This window comes from Mastomys coucha, unplaced genomic scaffold (assembly GCF_008632895.1).
Source record: "Mastomys coucha isolate ucsf_1 unplaced genomic scaffold, UCSF_Mcou_1 pScaffold20, whole genome shotgun sequence".
NCBI classification, from domain to species: Eukaryota; Metazoa; Chordata; class Mammalia; order Rodentia; family Muridae; genus Mastomys; species Mastomys coucha.
In genome coordinates this window covers 49,188,971-49,206,436 of record NW_022196903.1, presented here as the reverse complement: position 1 = coordinate 49,206,436, position 17,466 = coordinate 49,188,971, and the positions used below count along the sequence as shown (strand labels likewise).

The window sequence follows — 17,466 nt, the reverse complement described above, 5'->3', positions numbered from 1 at the left end:
CTGGAACTCACTCTGTAGACCAGGCTGGCCTTGAACTCAGAAATCCCCCTGCTTCTGCCTCCCAAGTGGTGGGATTAAAGGCGTGCACCACCTCCGCCTGGCTCTTTTTTTTAACTACAGTTTGTTGTTTAGCAATGATATTTTAGGCAGGCTCTGTTGTCAATCCTTTCTATTTAAACACTAAGAGCTAATGTTCTTGAGGGTGAAGCCTGTTTGATTTATGCTAAATTAGTGGCTTTTTTTAAAAAAGGATTAATGCAGATCATGTTACTGATAGTGGAAACCTCATGGATAATATAGTTTTATTTTACTCTTTTCTGTGCAGACAAAGCAAACATGAAACAATGGTTTAGCTTTTTTCCATTATGAGAAAAATATTGTTCTACATATAGCATGAAAACAGTTTAAGTGACTACAAGCTCTGATATTTCCGCTTCTATAGATTGTTTTCATGCTCTAAAATAACAGGAATATGTATTTGAAGTCTATTGGAGGTATAGATTAGATACTTCTAATGGACTCTTTACAGCCATCTAGTTTCTCCCAGCCGGGCATCTACCCAATCACCTAGTTGGCCAACTGACAAGCCTTAGTCAGCCAACCCCATGTGATGACCAGCTCCTCAGCGGGAGGCTCTGTACTGGTCTCGGGACGCCCAGTAGATCCAGTCTTTGCCCTCACTCATGATAGTTCATACACTAGCAGACATGTCTGCAGCCTAGGAGTTTTAATACATACAGGGCATTACTGGTCATCACTGACGCTCCAAATGGACGTCCTTCTTTTTAGGACTTCTTTCTTCGTTTTTGGCTAATCTTTTAAATATTTATTTATTTATTTATTTATTTATTTATTTATTTATTTTTCTTTTTTTGTTTTTTGAAACAGGGTTTCTCTGTATAGCCCTGGCTGTCCTGGAACTCACTCTGTAGACCAGGCTGGCCTCAAACTCAGAAATCCCCCTGCCTCTGCCTCCCAAGTGCTGGGATTAAAGGCGTGCGCCACTACTGCCTGGCACAAGTTTTTGGCTAATCTTTACAGATGATGTTTATCTGAAAAATAAATAACTCAGCTCAGTATAGCTTAAAATTTGAGTCTATACATATATACCCATGAAGTCCTAGTAAGAGGGAGACCACAATTGTAACTTTGAAATTTCTCAGAGTACACTTCTATCTTATCTCATATTTTACTTTGACCTTGCCTGTCCCTAGCCACCTTCTACCCTTTCCTGGCCCTCCCACCATACTTTCCATCCACATTCCTTTCAGCACAAGGTCTTCTGGGTTCACGTGGCTTCACTTGATGTTGCTTTACTCTTTATCATATTCTTATATATATTCTTTATCACATCCCATACGTTTAGCTTGCCTGGATGCATCAGAGCCAAGAAAGACTTCTGGGCAAAGAACTTAGTAAACTAAGAGCTGATTCTTCAGAAACATACCATTGACACTTTAAATGTTCCTGTCCTTACAAGTTATGACATTGGTCATGAATAGCAAGAGATGAAAGTGGCTCTGGTTACACAGGAAAACGGGACTAAACTATCCTCATTTATTCACCAGCACGAAGGGAAGAAGTTATCCCATAACCTGTGCTAACATGATGGGTTAAGCCTGACCCCCTGTCCCTGGCAAGTAGCCAAGTGTGCAGTCCTTCATCTTACAGATTAGGAAGGTAAGATCACAGAGGTGGAGTAGTACGCCCAAGATTTTCAAGCAAGTTAGAAACAAAGTAGTGCCACCGATCAGGATCTGTAGAACCCCAGCCCAGTGTCCTGCTTCATGGAGCACATGGCCCTGTCCCCTGCCTTTAGCAGCCTTTGGCCTCCTTTCAGGGTAAGGGATTGGTCTTGCCCATAGAAGATACCTCCTAAGAAATACTGATGCTTATCAAAAAGTTCTGAGACCACGATGAGTTTTGAGTAAATCCTTACTGACCTTGGAAAGAGAAACACGCAGTAACATTTGGCTTACGGGCTCTCCTCCAGCTCCCCATTGTGACTCATATCCCCGGAGAGAGTGAGGCCAGCAACAACTTCTCACAAACCTGACAGCTTTGAGAAACCTCAAGCTGGCATCCTCAGTGCTGCCCCAGAAGACACACGACTCAGGTACAAGTCCGGACAGTAATTTCTATTCATGTTGAAAACAAGCTTCCTACCTAAAACAATCACTCCAGCTAATCAGGCCAACATCTCGAAGGTGCAGGAGAGGCTCACGTGTCTTTGGTGAGAAGGTCAAGCTGAGAAACATTTTCAAAATCCATCCCTGAGCTATACAGTGGTAGAGAAGAAGATGGTGATGGAAGGTCCTAGTAGGCCATGGCTGTGGTGGCTGAGTAATGGCTCAGATGGCAGAGTCCTTGTCTGTTTGCATAACGCCTTGAGATTAATTCACAGCTTCCTAAGCGTAAATGACACACTCCTTCAACAGATCATCTGTTTGTTCACTATACAGCCCGTAGGTTTGGGAGAAGAGAAAGCTGGAGCTAAGAACTAAAACCTGCTCAACCAACAGTCACAGGGATTGAAGATTTGGAGACCACAAATGGGCTGGTCCGGGAGCCCATACCTGTAGCTTTTGCACGCTTCTTGGACAGTTAATAAAGCAGCTCCAAGTATGCTTGTGCTGCTTTGCTTTCCAGTAAAACGGGCAGCCTCCCCACCCCCTGAGTCCTTGTAGCCTTCAGCACTGTGCTTGTGAACCCATTGCAGATGGTTGTGAGCCACCATGTGGTTGCTGGGAATTGAACTCAGGACCTCTGGAAGAGCAGTCAGTGCTCTTAACCACTGAGCCATCTCTCCAGCCTGAACCCCTAACATTTCAGATCATTTTCCTCCTCAGCATCTGGGAAAACATGCACACCTGTATGGTGTCTGGGAGTCAGAAAGTCAGAGCTAGAAGCAGCTCACAGAACCCACAAGGTGCTTCGCCAATTGAAGGGAACTGAGGAACCTCTGTTGGGTCCAGCTGGATATTGCACAGGAAGGCCTGAGCACAGGGCTGCCAGGCTGTGTGTGCTCGGGGACTACTGCATGGTCCTGAGCTTGCACCCATATTTCTAATTTTATCAAGTGTGATGGATTCCTCACTCTGGAGGAAGCCAGACCCATTGCCAAGATCTCTTCTGAGTGTAGGTGGGGATTTATTTAGCTAATAATTCAGTGGTTCCCAGACATTCATTAGAATTACTCAGGCAGCTTCAGAAATCTTGATGTGGGGGAGGGGTGAGTATAGTTGGAGTACATGATGTGCTTGGATGAAAGCCTTTATGAAATCCATTGCTATATAATGATGATCATATTCCAACAAGCTCCCATCATCAGATGATGCCAGCACATATTTGCTAAGGAAAACTTGCTTCCATGGGACACTGATCAGTGAGACTGTGGTCACTGGCCTGGAATAAAAACAACAGTGAGTGACTGACGTACTTTACTGACAGAGGGGGAGCAGTCAGGAAGACAAGAGTCTACCTGTGGCATGTTGACGGTATGCTACAGTGTTGCTGGCTCCCTTACTGTTTCCTGTTCTCCTCAGCCTATTCTTTTTTGGTGCCTCTTTGGTCCCAGGTTTCTAATGATAGGACATAGATGTTTCTAGAGGCTTCTCTACCACTTGTGGGTTTGTAGGAGATTCCTTCTCGCTCGTGTGGAGATCTGAGCCGGGCACACAGGTAAGGGACTGAAAGCTATTGTCCCAGAGGTTGGGTTGTATACTGCTGTCTCAGTAGCAACCCCATGGGTTTTGTCCTGTGAAGCTGGGATTGCTGACTAAGTGCACACTGGTATTTTTCTTTCTCTTCCCCATGACACCATCTGCCAGATGTGCTGGGTCTGGAGACAATTGGAGCCTCTGTCTGTCTTCCAGAGGTCTCACCTGCAGGAAAAGCGAGCCGCGGAAACCTCAAAGGACTCGGGAGCACGGCCTTGCTCTGATTTCTCTGGAGCTATACTCACCTTTTTGTGGAAAATGACACCTCCATATGACACAAGAAACCAGTGGAGAAGACAGAGGAATGAAAGACTATCAATGACACACGGGAATGGAGTGAGATAAAAACAGATCTCGGAGAGGTAGGTCCTCCACACCTCGAGAAAGACATTAGACTCTAATGATCAGTCATCAGCTAGTCAGCCAACAAACAAAGAAATCAGTAGGGACCCGAACCTTTGTAAGCCCCAGAAGAGGCTAACTCCTGACTCTTGGGGCACCTGGCAAGGCACAGGGATGTGTGGCAGCAGGGGATTCCTGAGGATGCCTGATCCATCATGAAAGGGCACTAGAGACCACCTCCCCCTGGCTCAGTGTAATTTAATTCACAAGTAGCTGAGACTTCTTTGTAAAGCAATCGCTGTCAAGTTCAAGGCTCCAGTGGCTAGCACTGGTTGAATTTCATCCCCTGGGCATTGCATCTGTCCTCTGAATTCTGATATTCGTCACAGGGTTGGATCAATGCAAACAGAGTTTTGCCAAAGAGATAGGCACGGGAGCCAGGGCCTGGTACCTTATCTTGGCCCAGGGCCTCCTCCACTTCAGCAGTCTTCTACACAGTGCCGTGACTGTAGGACACTGAGAAGCCAGCCAGCGGACATTTGATAAACACTTTGATCTGATGATTGACGTCTTCTGCTTCTTCCACGTGCACCTATCCTCACTGCTGTGGTCTCCGCAATCTGATTGGTTTTGGTTCCTATTTCATCACTTCCAAAATGAGGGTTCAGCTACAACTCTGCATGTCTAGTATCTGGCAAGGACTAACTACTGCACCGGGGATACAGGCGGCCTTGGAAAGAGCCATGGTGGTGTTAGGATACTGGAGCTCCAGGGAACAGAGGTGGGCAGCTAACATGAGAGTCACTCATCTGTCTGATGGGTGCCATGTGTCTAAGAGACACCATGACATTCCTTTAGAGACCGATTATCTTGTCGTTCCTCTTGCCTCATGGTTTAGACATTCAAATAGCACCAGTACAGCCGCAAGTTCTAGAGTCTTTATCACCTGAAGATGGTCAGAGACCCATGATGCTTTAATTGCACAGTATACATGGTCTTAGCCTGTGACTGGACCTGTATTTCAAGGGGGTGGGGTGTGGCATGAAAGGGGAATGCAAGTCAGTAGTGCAGACTTGACAGCATTTAGCACAGAGGCACGACCTTTAACAAGTTAACAAGAGATCCAAAATAATAACATGCTTAAATTGCCGTCCACACAGTGAGTAACGGAAATTAATGCTATTGCTATGGTTTATTTATAAATTTCAGGTAGATCGGTGTGCGCAGTTGGAGAATAGTCGCAGATTCATAAAGAGAGGCTACCACACCACCGTTAAGCATTATGCAGCTGCAGCACAGCCTGCATACTGGCTTGTCGTCTCCACAGCTGCACAGCTTCTCATTGGCTTGACTCACTTTCCTTGCGCTGAATTTGAACCCAGCACTGCAGGGTCAGGATGGCCAAAGCACTTCAAAAGCAGCTCTTTCAGAAGGGTTTCCTCCTGATCAATTCTCCTGTCCCCCCCACTCCCCCTTGATACTCATATTTAAACAGTAAATAAAGGGAGCGAGTTCTCCGAGGCTAGAGACACCATCGTGACCCAGAGCAACCTTGGAGTGAAATTAAAACCAATTAGGCCCATGCTCATATAATTACAGTGACTTAATGAGCAGGCAGGGACTGAGGCTCTGCTGGGAAGCAATCTGACCTCCATGCGTGTGATGAGGCTTACAGAGAAGGTGGTGGTGGGGACAGCGACAGGGAGAAAGGGACCCCTTCTGAGGAAGTTAGCATGCTTTTGCTGCCTGGAAGACACATGAAACTCCGCTGTGCACGTGCCAGCTTCTGAAGGGCCGGAGTGGGGATGGTTGTATGACTTCATTCAAGACAATGTAGAGGGGGTTCTAGGTCAGCCAGGACCTGCTCTGGCAGTGACCCTCTGGCCTTTTTATCCCTTTGTTAGGTGGTTGGGAACCCAAACTCCACACCTTGCACTCCCGAAACACTAGCCACTGCTAGTGGTGAAGCCAGGACACTATGTGGCCTCTCCACAGCCCAGGACACCAGGGTAACCTGCTAGCGAGTCTCAAATATCCTGGAAAATATCCTGGCACAAGAGAGGTTCCAGCATGCTTCGGTGTGCTATGGCCTGGGGGAAGTAGAAGTGGACCTGGAACGTGGGGAGGGGAGACTGGGATGAATGATGCTTCTGGGTTCTTCTGACTCCCAGTGGAGAAGTATGCTGCAGAGCACCCTCTACAGCCTGCCTGCGGAGCAGCACCGGGCTCTAGTCTTATTTCCCTGTGGGCTCTCCTAAAACCACTGGACAAACACATCTCAGAGCAGCACCCGGAGGACTTGTAGGAACAGATTTGTAGGACCTGCAGCTGACCTAGACATCTGAAAAGGAGGGGGAGGGGATGCAGACACTTGCAGGTTAAATAGGCCATAGTAATGTTCAGGCACAGTGTGCCTGAAATTTGTTACCTGGGTGCTTGTATGTCATTTAGTAATCACATTCTCTCTCCTTGGACCAGGTACTATAGTGGGCACAGGAAACTAAGGATGACTAACATTCAGGCCTTTACTTCAAGGAACCAATATTTGCGAGAGTGAGAGAGACAACCTTGAGATAGACAGTGAATAAGTAATCATGTAGCAATTCCTGCCCCAAGACTTGGGAGAGGTAGGTTCAAAGCATTCTGGGAATAAAGTAGAAGACAATAAATTCAGGGAGGCAGATGGGGGAGGAACTCTATAAAGTCAAGGCCAGAAGAAATATCCAAAAAGATTTGACAGGCCATTGTGTAGAGCATGCATGTGTTAGACAGAGAAAAAGGCAAAAGCATTTTAAGTGGACAACCACACCAACGTGGGATGTGCTCAGGGAGAAGATGGAATTGTCCTTGAAACAGCCACTGTTAGATTTGTTATTACTGTTCATGGTATCAGGGCCTGAACTAGGGGCCCATGAGCTAGGCAAGCCCTCTACCGCCGAGATGCATCCTAATGCTTACGGCTTTGATTCCAGCCTCAGGTGGCTGGAGTCCTTCCCTCAAACACGCTTCTCAGACAGCTCAAAGTTTGGCCGTGATTTGAAAACGTTTAGTAGCTAGTCCTGAGGCACAGCTGCCTTGTTCTGTGTAATGGAGGCTGAACTGGGATAGTACACCATAGGGCTGGGAACCAGGAGAGCAGGTTCATGTGGGCTTGGGCTAAACCCCTGTCTTCAGACAAGGTATGGTGTCCTCCTCGTCCTCTCTTCTCTCCAGAGCAAAAGACATTGTTTGGATCCAAGATCTGCCAAATAGCACCTGACACCTCCCCCAACCCCAGCCTGCTACTTGCTGGCCACAGGCATGGCTCAGCTGGGTACTTTTAAAGTGTTTTTTTTTTTTTTAAAGCAGCACACACAGTATTAGGTTTCTTCTGCACTTTCAGACAGAATGCATTGTTAACTTCTCCCTCTTCTGCTCCATACCCTTGGCCTCTCTCCTTATGCCCTTCTACCCACTTGGATGCCTGACCTTTGGAAAACCATGTTAAAGGACAGACTTCTGAAAAACGGATCAGGAACAATTATTCCCAGGCAGCAAACTGTAACCCCACACTTTCCCAGTGTCGGGGAAACCACACAGAGAGTAGATAGATCAGAACAGGCTTCGGGTACTCATCTGGCCATCCGGAGAATAGACGGTGTGGCTTGGGAACAACTTGTGCCCTCCGTGTGTCCTCAACCATGATGTGACTAAGTAGCTTCTAAGACTATGAAAACCTTCTCTAATTTAAACAATTCAATTATATCTTATGTGTATGGGTGTTTGGACAGGATTTATCCATGTATCTTGCACATGCAGTGCCCATAGTGGCCAGAAGAGGGCCTCAGAAACCCTGCAACTGGAGTTACACCTAATTGTGACTTACCAGGTAGGTGCTGGGAATGTACCTGATCCTAACAGTCAGTGCTCCTAACTGCTGAGCCATCTCTTCAGGCCAGAATCTATAATTTTATCAGATGACTTTTCAAAGCTGTAGTATTATCACTATAGTAATGTTTGTATTGTGTTCATTAAATCTTAATCATGTTAAACTTTTGTAAGTGAACTTTTTTCTTTTTTCTTTTTTCTTTCTTTCTTTCTTTCTCTTTCTTTCTTTCTTTCTTTCTTTCTTTCTTTCTTTCTTTCTTTCTTTCTTTCTTTCTTTCTTTCTTTTTTTTTTTCACAATGAATTGTTCCAGCATTAAACTTCTAGAAGACTAAAAAAAAAAAAAAAAAAAAATTGGGAGGGTGCTGGTAAGATGGTTCAGCAGGGTCCGGGTGCTTGCCACCAAGCCTGACAATCTGAGTTTGAACCTGTAATCCATGTGTTGGAAAGAGAGCACCTGCTACTACAAGTTGTCCTCTGATCTCCAAAACCACGCTGTGGCATGTAGGGGTGCACATGTGGAGGTGAGAGGATAACTTTTGCAAGTTGGTTCTCTCCTTCTACTATGAATTCAGGCCATCAGACTTGATGGCGAGTGCACAGTGGTTTTCTGGAACGGCTAGAGTAATGACATCACAGTGGTGGTGTACACTCAGGGTAGGCTCTACATCATGGGCATAGGTGAAGCAGGCTGCACCCTGGGTCTCCCTCTGGCTGCCCCAGAGGGGAAACATCTCGGTTGTATTCAGCAGCACACCACAGACTGTGGTGTCGTTAAAGGAACCAAGCAAGAGCACGTCAAGCAGCTGTTGAGATGATTTCACCAAGTTTGAAACCTAACCTCTGAGAAGACACTGAAGTGTGGCTGGGAAGCTTAGAGCAAGTGACACTCACCTGCTTTCAAGTTCTGTGACTTTCAAGAAAGCCACGAAGCCACTGTCTCACTTCTCTGTACTGTTGGAGTTGTTCTGTCCATGTGACTAAGCAAATAAAGTGTCACTTTGAAGGCAGGTCATGGAAAGAATGTGATACTGGGCAAAGCCCACGGTCATCCCACGATGGGCATCGGGCATGGGTAAGAAATAACAGGTTGGTGCTTTAAGATCCCAGCTACCATCCGGATTTCTTTAATGTGACCTGACCTAGCCCATCGTGAATGAGGTGCTGATGGCCAAGGGCTTACTGGCTAGAATGTGTTAGGAAATTCCTTCACCATGCTCTACAACAACCCCCCGCCCCACTGTTTACTCAACACCCCAAGATCCCAAGCCACACATGCATTTCATTTCCGTACTTCCCTGTCTGCTAGCTTTCCTTGTCATCAGTTCCGTGACTATGAAGGGGCGGCTAGCTCTATGAACATTTACCTACCCCGGTGCACACTGCTCCTCATGCTTCATGCCAATGGCCACATCTGAAGTCCCTCATCTCTCCTCCTGGCTCCCTGCCTGGCACCTCTTGTCTTTATTTTGCCTCAAAGCAACGTCCTTTTCCTTCATAACATAGGTCAAATGTCACCTCCCCTTTCAACTATTCCTGAACTCTCATCGCTGAGCGTTAACTGCTGTTACCAGAGCATGTTTTGAACCTTTTATGTAGAGCTATTATCTGGGTACTTCTGTCAGCTCTATCATATCCCCACACACGGAACCCCTTCTGACTGAGGCATGTTATGAGGGAGATTTGATGGAGTTGGGATGCTTATGGGGTGAGGTGTGTGAGGACATACAGGATTTGGGGAAGTACAGGGTGCCGGCCCCAGTGAGAAAGTAATCCACACTGATTAGAGGAATCCATGCGATTGTACTTTAGCTTAAAGAAACCAAGCAGATTTTAAACTGGAACCGCTGGTGGGTACAGATGTAGTCTGGGTAGACCTGATCTTACTGTCAACTCTGAATCAGCTGACAGGCACACACAAAACAGGGAGAGGATCGGGGTGGGCTTTGAGTTTCCGCCCAGCTGGCTAAGGCTTCCAGGACACTACTCTTCCCAGGGCTCTTATCCAGTTGTAGAGTCTCCCTTCACCAGGCTCAGTAATCTGCACTGCTTTCCAAATGCTCCTGGCTAGATGAATGAATGAACAGTTTAAGGAAGTTGCTGTTGCTTCTCTTGATGAAAAAACAGAAAACAAAAACAAACAAACAAACAAAAAACAAGTAATGCCCATACAAATGGATACAGCTGTATGACTTTTCTGCAGATACTATAACAAAAATCTTGGGGGGCTTCAAAGAACATTTGTCCTCTATAATCATGAAGAACAAAAATCAGAGATCAATTTCTCTTGTGGAAATGAAGGACTGTACTATGTCTAGATCAGTAATCAAACTTCCTAACCCTTCGGCCCTTTAATACAATTCCTTGTATTCTGGTGACCCCCAATCATTAAATTAATTTTGTTGCTATCTCATAACTGTAATTTTGCTACTGTTACGAATCATATTACAAATATCCGTGTTTTCCCATTGTCTCAGTTAACCACTAAGAAAAATCATTCAGCCTCCAATGGGGTCAAGAGCCACAGGTTGAGAACCATTGCTCTAGCGCCTCAAGGGATGAATTTTATTCCTAGTTGCCTGCTGTCCTTGGCTTCTGTTTGCATCCTTCTGGCACTTTCAAATCTGTTTTTCTTCAGGTTACCTTCTCTTCTGGGCTTGTTACTTGTGCTGCTCTTAGGAAGATCTTTATGGTGGTATTTGATGGCTATTGAATAATCCAGGACAATCCCTTACTCTCAAAATCTTTAATGTGGGAACCGGAGAGACAGCTCAGCTGTTAAGAACATGTATTGTTCTTTAAAGGACCAAGTTTGGTTCCCAGCACCCATGTCAGGTGGCTCACAGCTACCATAACTCTAGCTCAGGGGAATGTGATCTACCTGCCCTCATTGGACACCTGCATTCATGTGCACAGACACGCATGCATGACTTAAAAACAATTAAAATGACTTAAGAATTGAATCCTTAATGTGATTACATTTACAAGGCCCCCTTTCTAATGGAACTCACACTTGTAGGTCCTGGGATTAGTGTCTGACATCCTGGGAGACCACTGTTTTTATGCTACAATGTTCTAAGAACTCTCATCACATGCACTTCCTGCTGAGCTGCCCTCTCCCCCGGCTCAAGTTTCATGTTGCTGTGGACAGCCTTATTAACTCATGGTCAGAGGCAAAAAAAATGTGTGTCCTACAGCTGACAGGAACCCTCCTATTGCCTTCAAAATATTCCTTAAGTAGAAGGAAAATAAACATGTTGGAGTTCTTAAACCACTGCCACATGCCCCCAAGAAGTTCCCAGACGAAATACTGAGGAACCAAAAATGGGGCATGGGAGAATCACATTTCAATAAAAATATTATCTTTCCCAAGAGAATAAATAAAATGTGTTCATGGTGATGGTTTTTCTCTACAGTTCTGAAGTATTGGAAGCCTGGAACTTTGCTAAGTAAGTATGCATCATTAGTCAGTATCTTAGAAATTAGGTGAAAGGAGCCATATCCTGAAATGATGCCTGCCTCCTCTGCAAGGGAGGGTCTTCTAGGCTGGAAACTTGTTAAGCTTGGCCACCTGACTTGCTTTGGACCATGAGGTAGGAATGGAAATATTGTCAGCCACCACAGAGCTGAGGCTTAACAGCTCTTGGATGACTTGGCTAGGAATTCAATGAAAACGGAACATAACAGGGCTTACTGAGAGAAAATTGTCAGGGAAAATCTGAAGTGACAAGGCACACAGAAAGAAACAAAAATTTATATTGCTGCTTTCTTAAAGGGCTTTAATGTTTGTTTTATGCATATGGATGTTTTGTCTGCATGTATGTCTGTGTACCATGTACATGTATGGTTTCCACAGAGGCCAGAAAAGGGTGTTTGAATTCTTTGGCACTGAAGTACAGATGGTTATCGACCACCATGTGTGTGCTGGAAATCGGAGCCCAGGCCTCTGTAAGGGCAACAAGTGCCCTTAACTGCCAAGCCATCTCTCCATATCCTGGATGACTGTTTTAAAGTGACCTGTGAAATCTTCCAGGTGAACTTGGGTATAATATATGCTCATGCATTTTGGGTCCAGAGACCAGTTCTGAAGTAGAAACCCATCGGGTATACAGTGGAAGCTGGCTGTGTGTAAAAGCTACCAGAGAGAAATTATCTGAGACCCCAAAGAGGGATAAGTTCAGTTACTGAAAAATTATTGTTGTTAATTATACAGCATGGAGCTAAATAAATGAGCTTTGAAACACTGGTAAGTGGGGGTAGCTACGACAGCCAAGCCACCTTCTTGATAAACATCCTGAGCCCAGAGTGCACATATCAGGTTGCAGTTGGCCCAGCACAGCCTATAATCCTATTTGGATGGCTCATCCCCACCCTCCCTCCCACACATACCAATATAACTTCATAGGTGGTTGTAACCTGAGTCGAACTCTTTTGAGTCATGAGGATTTGCTAGGATGGGGAGTTACATGCCTGCTTTAGCTTCAGAAATCTTTCTTTCCTTCATTGACTTGAGACAAAATTCATAGGACATAAAGTTAGCAGTTGTAAACTATACAAGTCTCCAAGGTTCATGCACGTTGTGGTGTCTATTTAAATATCATTCTATTTTCAGGAGTGAGTGGTATTCCACGCATGTGTATGCCGATGCTTGCTTAGCTGTTGGTGGTTATTTAAGTTGCTTCCTCTTCTGGGCTATTGTGAACAGGAATATTGTGACATCTGTGTGGGGCGATGGCCTGAGCACCTGTCTTTAATTCTTTGGGGCTATGCACCTATTCACAGAGTTGCTAGCCATGGGGTAATTTGTTTGATTTCTCAGGAGCTGCTAAGCTGCTTTTCACAGAGACCATCCCACTCCAGTTTCCACCAGCAGTGTAGAAGGACTCCAATGCCCACAGCTTCCCTAAAACTTACTGCTATTTTTAAAGTATTATAACTTTTCTAGTTTCATTTCTGTCGCTATGACTGATTTCCTGATCCAAGGCAGTTTTGGAGAAGAAAGGACTTACTTAGCTTACAATTTCAGGTTCTAGTCCATTGTTTTGGGGACACCGAGGTAGGAATTTTAAGGCATCACATCCCCAGTCCAGGGTAGAGAGAATAAACACACAGGCCCTGTTTGCTTGCTTTCCTTTAACTTTCTCTTGACATAATTATTTTAGGTCCCTCTGTTTAGGGAATGGCGCCACCCATTGTTCTGGGTCTTCCTGAACCAATTGACAATCAAGATAACTCCCATGGATGTGCCCTCAGGCCAGCCTGGTCCAGATAATTCCTCAGTTGCAACTCTTCTTCAGTGACTCTATGCTTTGTCAAGTTGCCAGTTAAAACTTACCATGGCAATTAGCTACCCTGCTGGATGTGAGGTGGAATTAGTCATGGCTCTGGCTGTGTTTCCTTTATGACTAATGACAATGGACATTGTTTCATGTGCCTATTAGCTTTTAGTACATTTTCTTTCAAAAAAAATATATCTTTTTAGTACACTTCCCATTTTAAAAACGGAACTGTCTGTCTTTTTGGTTTTTGAGTGTTGAAAATTTTATACCTTGTGGATATTAAGACCTTTGTCAGAAATATGATTTGCAAGAGCTGCATTTCATCTCATCCTGCATCTTTTCTCCTTGATGCACAACATGTTAAGATCTGAAGGTGCATGGTTTATCTAGTGTTGAACTGTTCATATTTCGGTGTCATACTTAAGAATCTACTGCCCAAGATGAGATAATGAATATTTAAGTATATTTCTCCTACATTTCCCTTTAGATTTTAAGTCTTATATTTAAGTCATTGATCCATTTTACATTAATTTCTAAATACAGTTCACAGTAGTTCAACTTCATTTCTCTGTATGAACAACCAGTTTTCCTAGCACCACTTACTGAAGAGTCTATTTGGTTCCCATCAAATGCTCTCAGTACTGTAACAGTGTCAGTTGGCCCTGGATGTGTGGGTTTGCTGTCAGTGTTGAGGCTGGAGAAACGTCCTGTAGCAGCCGGACCTCATCTTCTTAGTGCATAACTGCTCCTCTCAGATCCTGTCTTAGCATCCTGCTGTGTACAGCTGTGACATCCCTGAACCAACCTAAATCCTCTAAAACATATTATTTGCATTGATTTCCTTCATCTCTACTTTCATCATCGACTCGGGGCTCAGTTGATTAAACTGTTGCATTATCTGACCTTTGTCTTCAAGCACAGTGTTGATATATATTATATTTCCAATTCAGTGCAGAGAGAGTCCCCCTTCCATGGAGTAACTGATGAGCAGAATAACTCTCTAGAGCATGTTACAATGGAGAATTATTTTATTCAGTGTTAGAACTGTGCTTGGTTTTATAGAGATTTATATCTCTAACCATACTAAGAGTCTTGCTCTCTTTAAAATACAACCCTAACAAGGTGGGATTTTGTTTTCAGCACATGGCTTAAAGTCAGACTTCAAGCTTGCTTCTAGTCCCAGGTCCTTCCTTTCCTAGGCAGGGCTGAAAAATGTTCTAATTAATCCAGCAGGGCATTAATCTTCCCATAGGTAAAGAGGTGAAGACAACAGATTTCACCCTCAAATCTCATCCCCAGTGATCTAAGAACTAGCTAGCACAATGTACATGTGTATACACCTTATATGTATTGCGGCTAGACAATGCAATTCCCCAACAGTGTGGCCAATCAAGGAAAAGAAAGATGCCAGTCAAACTCAATTCAACATTTTTTGAATGCACATATGCATTTAAAACTCCAACCCTGTAAAGACCAAGATGAAAAATATTAAGTTCCTGCCATTATTAAGTCTGTTTGCCTTGTGGTTGTCACAAACTGTTTCATGCCTTAATACTCCACATGCATGTGTGCCATTCCAGCAGCATATACATACATGTTTTCAGAAAGACAATTTATAGCCAAGGTTCTTTTGCTGGTTGGTTTCTGGTTTCCCATAGGAACATTTCCTTTACATGGCAGTCTCTCAAGAGGTTGTATTTTAAGTTTCCAGAAACAGAGGAGTGAAGCAGGATCCACACGGACAAGATCTCTGGTGGCAGCCAGTTAGTGAACACAATGGTGTGGGCTCCTCCCCCACATGTCAGGGCTCCAGTTGATGGAATATTTTTGATAGTTTAAGCCATTGTTTCCACACTGGGCAAACAACTGTTTCTAGTATTCCTCCTAACAAATGCTGTTTTACCAGTGTTTTAGCAGTGCCCAATTAAAATGGCTCCCCAAAGAGTCATGATATATGGAAGAATATCTTCTAAAAAGAAAAAAAAAAACTGGACCAAAACACATGACTTGAATGGGGGGAAAGGTTTCAAAACACAACAAGGAAGGTCTCCTCATGTTAGTTTTCCAACTTAATATACTGCAGCAGTCTAAACTAGATACCTACAACTAAGCCTAGGGAACTTGTCAAACATTATTTTCAAAGACCTGGCTGCAAGGCTGCTTCCTGGTGAGTTGTCTGTAATATGGAAGAATGAATGTCTTTAAACTTATGGAAGGAAGGAATTTACACTGGCTTCATCTGAAATGGGGAGTTAAATCAACTAGGTGCATCCATCCAATGGACTACTAAGCAGCCATCATAAATGGTTTTATGAAAATGATTTTGTTTAGAAAAATGGTTCTAAGAAATTACTAAGAGAGAAAGCAGTCTTCGGGTTGTCAGATAATAAATAACAGTCTGTGTGCAAAACTCCCTTTACAAATGCTGGCTGAGTGTTTAAATCTCATTTTAAGATTCTAGTAATACAGCATGAATGCCATGAATCTATATGGTATTGATTTCAGTAAGAAATGCAAATGGCTCTCCAGCTGCTTCTAAGTTCTGGGGGCTGCTGTGGGGTATGTCAACTGAGGACCCATGCTGCGGGCTGTGTTCACTGACTGCCCTTGGTGTGGTCCAAGTTTACTGAGGACCTTGGTTTTGTGGAAGCTGACCCCTGGCTGTTCCTTTTCTGCTCGTCATTATCTCCATTACCCATTCCTGCTGTTCCTCTAATCCCATGAGCTGTCTACTGTGAAATCTAGGGACATACAAGTTTCCCTAAAGATTAAGGGATAAGGCTGAGAGAAGACCTAAAGGACACCTTCCTTGAAGCAGGCTCCTTCCCTCAGTTATCAATCCACAATAGACAGCCACATACCTGGGTCCTACTTCTCATCACTGTTGCTGAGTTTGGTACTTGAAGCTCTTACATTTTTCTGTCTGCTCCAGGCTGTGTGTATGTGTGTATGTGCGTGTGTGTGTGTGTTTGTGTGTGTGCACACGCAGCACACATACAATATAGATGCAAATTTATCTTCAGAATAAGGTCTCTTATTATTTTACCTCTTGGGTTTTTTTTTTTTCATGCTAAATTCTGTTTATTGCTTCTTCAAGATTCTGATTTAACTGTGTGTTCTTTGTGGTTGTTGTTATTATTTTTTTTTGTGGGAGAATTGTAGGGGGAAAATATGCACGATGTTAAAGAAAAGAAGCATCATTCAGAGCATCCTCCCGGGGCTGGAAGGATAGCTCAGCTATGGAGGGAAGCGTACTTGCTGCCCTTCTGGGAGGTCCAAGTTCAGGTCTCAGCATCCACAAAGCTGCTCATATCTGGCTATGACCCCAGTTCCAGGATTTCTTTTTTTTTTATTAGATATTTTCTTTATTTACATGTCATATGATTTCTCCTTTCCCAGTCTCAACCACCAACCAAGGACTATACATGGTGGGACTGATTGTTCTGGCAGCATGTGTATAGTAGAGGATTACAAAGTCGATCATCAGTGGGAGGAGAGGCCCTTGGCCCTGTGAAAGTTCTGTGCCCCAGTGTAGGGGAATGCCAGGGCCAATAAGTGGGAGAGGGTGGTGTGGCAGGCATGGGGAGGAGGGAGGCAACAGGGGTGTTTTCTTGTTTTTGTTTGTTTGTTTGTTTGTTGGAGTGGAAACTTGTTTTTAGACTATATCTCAAGGGCTTTCATTTTCATTGGTGAAATACTCAAAAGCTTTGTTTGTTTGTTTGTTTTGTTTTCCTTAACCAATCTAGGAAAGAAATCATACTGAATGCCTTAGCCAGAGAAAGCCATTGAGGTTGTTTATGAATTTTCAGTGTTGTTCATTTCTCTCTCTCTCTCTCTCTTCTCTCTCTCTCTCTCTCTATATGTATATATAGATAGATAGATATAGATATAGATATATAGATAGATATAGATATAGATAGATAGATATAGATATAGATATAGATATAGACATACATACACACACACATACATTCATATATATTCACTGTCCCAGCAATGCTAGATTAGGGGTGGCTATCAAGTCTTCTTCAAATCTACATTTTCTAATTAGCATGCAATAAGATATAGTATTCAGACTTCTTTACCCTTTCCTGTAACTTAAAGGCTGCACCGACTTGTGGTGCTTGAGATTTGACGATGAGTTCCCAGAAAGGAAACGTGACTCGGTCCTGGCCTCAGAAGCACCAGAATAAGTTCACCTTCAAAAATGACAAGTTTGATAAGAGTGTTCAGACCAAGAAAATTAATGCAAAACTTCATG

At 43.9% G+C, this 17,466-nt stretch overlaps 1 protein-coding gene and 1 long non-coding RNA gene across 9 annotated transcripts in view; one reads left to right on the top strand and one right to left on the bottom strand.

The window, feature by feature from the left end:
* Positions 1 to 5,608, top strand: part of LOC116098944 — a 7,029-nt gene extending 1,421 nt beyond the window's left edge. For 3 of the 7 annotated variants that reach the window (XR_004122009.1, XR_004122010.1, XR_004122008.1), the window contains 3 exons: positions 1,994 to 2,116; positions 3,876 to 4,842; positions 5,271 to 5,608. This is a non-coding gene — a long non-coding RNA (uncharacterized LOC116098944). Of the gene's footprint in view, positions 1 to 1,993; positions 2,117 to 3,830; positions 4,843 to 5,270 lie in introns of all 7 variants that reach the window. The other 4 variants (XR_004122011.1, XR_004122014.1, XR_004122012.1 and 1 more) reach the window with 4 other exon arrangements.
* Chn2 (chimerin 2) overlaps positions 1 to 17,466 on the bottom strand; it is a 260,647-nt gene that overhangs the window by 37,580 nt on the left and 205,601 nt on the right. The window lies entirely within an intron of this gene.